The sequence below is a fragment of the Cebus imitator genome, unplaced genomic scaffold, assembly GCF_001604975.1.
Source record: "Cebus imitator isolate Cc_AM_T3 unplaced genomic scaffold, Cebus_imitator-1.0 Scaffold172, whole genome shotgun sequence".
NCBI lineage: Eukaryota > Metazoa > Chordata > Mammalia > Primates > Cebidae > Cebus > Cebus imitator.
In genome coordinates this window covers 2,026,636-2,028,967 of record NW_016107487.1, presented here as the reverse complement: position 1 = coordinate 2,028,967, position 2,332 = coordinate 2,026,636, and positions in this window count along the sequence as shown.

Sequence of the window (2,332 nt, the reverse complement as noted above, 5' to 3'; positions counted from 1 at the left end):
AAAAAAAAAAAAAAAAAAGGAGGCAGCTGTCCACAGATATTTAGAGTATACTTTATTCAAAGCATTTCAGTTAAAATTATATTGGGTTCAAATACATAAGATCTATTTATATATAAAATAGTCCTCAATAGTTTACAATGACATCTTTTTAGAATTAGGTTTTTGCTTATAATTTGAGTCTAAATGTATTACAGAAAGCTGCTAAATTTTGTTTACTCTATATTTCTACTTATTTCAATTTAGCTATATTTTAGAGCACTAGCCCACTTATAGTTATTACTTTGTTTTTTAATAAGTATTTTATTTTTTTTATTTTTATTTTTGAGACAGAGTTTCACTCTTGATGCCCAGGCTGAAGTGCAGTGGCACAATCTCTGGTCACTGCAACCTTTGTCTTCCAATTTCAAGCGATTCTCCTGCCTCAGCTCCCCAGTAGCTGGGGTTACAGGATCTTGCCACCATGCCCAGCTATACACTTTAAATATTTACATTCATTAGGGAAACCAATACAGTGCAAAAGATTTGAATAGTCTTTTGCTAACACACATTTTAACAACCTCCGCTGCTATTTAGAGTGCTAAAGGGGTCTTACCTACTTCCTCTATACTACGCTCACCTTTTACCAGAGTCCATATACAGGGCCAGTGTGGTGTCACTTCATGCAAACCAGATGGTACTTTCAATTTCCCCAAAGATCACTGTGAAATCTAGACAACACCCCAAGGTTATGACTCACCTTCGAGACCTATTTTAATGAATGGCAATTAATGAATGTGACACGTGCTAACTTGTGGTTAGCGCGACTGCAAAAAATGAGGCCTGCTTCAGTGCAATCACTAAAGACGTACACAGAAGTTAAGGCTCTTGGCTGGGCGTGGTGCCTCATACCTGTAGTCCCAGCACTTTGGGAGGCTGAAGCAGGGACGGAGGGGAGGATCACTTGAGGCCAGGATTTCGAGACCAACCTGACCAACATGGCAAAACCCTGCCTACTACACAAAAATTAGCTGAGGGTGGTGGCATATGCATGGAATCCCAGCTACTTGGGAGGCTGAGGCACAAGAATCACTTGAACCTGGGAGGCGGAGCCTGCAGTGAGCCGAGATTGTGCCACAGCACTCCAGCTTGAACAGAGCAAGAGTCTTGTCTCAAAAAAAACAAAGTAAGGCTCTTGGCAAACCTGTACCATGTGCAGGTCCTGCACCTGGGCAGTGCTCCAGGGAAAGCTGCACTATGTCCACTGGACCAAGACTCAGCACTGGCCAAGGCCCTGCTTCCTTAAATCTAAAGCCACAAACAGTTGAAGTAAAAGCCTGGCTAATACCACGATACCTACTTCCTGGCTTCCTGCCATCAACCCTCCCTCTCACGCCATCTGCAGTCAGGTAGCAGGTGCAGGAGAGATGGTCCCACCAAATAGAAGGTCAACAGCACAAATTGCAAGAGGCCCACCTATGTCCCCAAGGCAAGGTCTCCCCTGACGTGAACAGTGGGACCCAAGCTGGCACTGAAACTGGAACAGTAGGCAGTCACCAAATTCAAATGAACAAGGAATACCCCAAAATGGGGAGAGTTCTCAAATAGAACATTTTCAACATTTTGGTAATTACCTCATCTCCAGTTAGGTCAATATTCCGTAATAAGACATCTTTGTAATGGCAAACTCTCTTGACTACCTATCTTAGAATTTTTTTTTTTGAAGTTCCTACTTTCAGTGTAGGTATTAACAGGCATGAGAGACAATATAGGGACAACTTTTATTTCAAAAAAATACAAACCAATATTTTACCCCTTCATAGATGAAATCACATTTTCAGGATATGAGTATAAAGTAACAGGCCTAGGGCAGGGCTTGTGTAACAAAGTCCTGAAGCTAAAATGAGAGGAAAAGCATCGCTTTACTTTGGGATAAGTCACGAGTGAGGCTCACTTTCAGAGACTTCAAGTGACTGATCCTTTGGGTCTCTGCCTCTCACTGGAAAGCGATGAAGGCTAGATCTGATGACTCAGTGCCAACATTTTACAAAATTAGAAAGTTATGCACGACTTCACACATGTAAGGAATTGCTATATTACAGAATATTATGCATTAGAAAACCCACTATTACTATATCTAGCTCTAAAATTTTTCAGAGAAACAGTGGACTAATAAGTGAGTCTTAAATAAAGAAATAACATTTTAAGGCCGGGCGCGGTGGCTCAAGCCTGTAATCCCAGCACTTTGGGAGGCCGAGGTGGGTGGATCACGAGGTCAAGAGATCGAGACCATCCTGGTCAACATGGTGAAACCCCGTCTCTACTAAAAATACGAAAAATTAGCTGGGCATGGTGG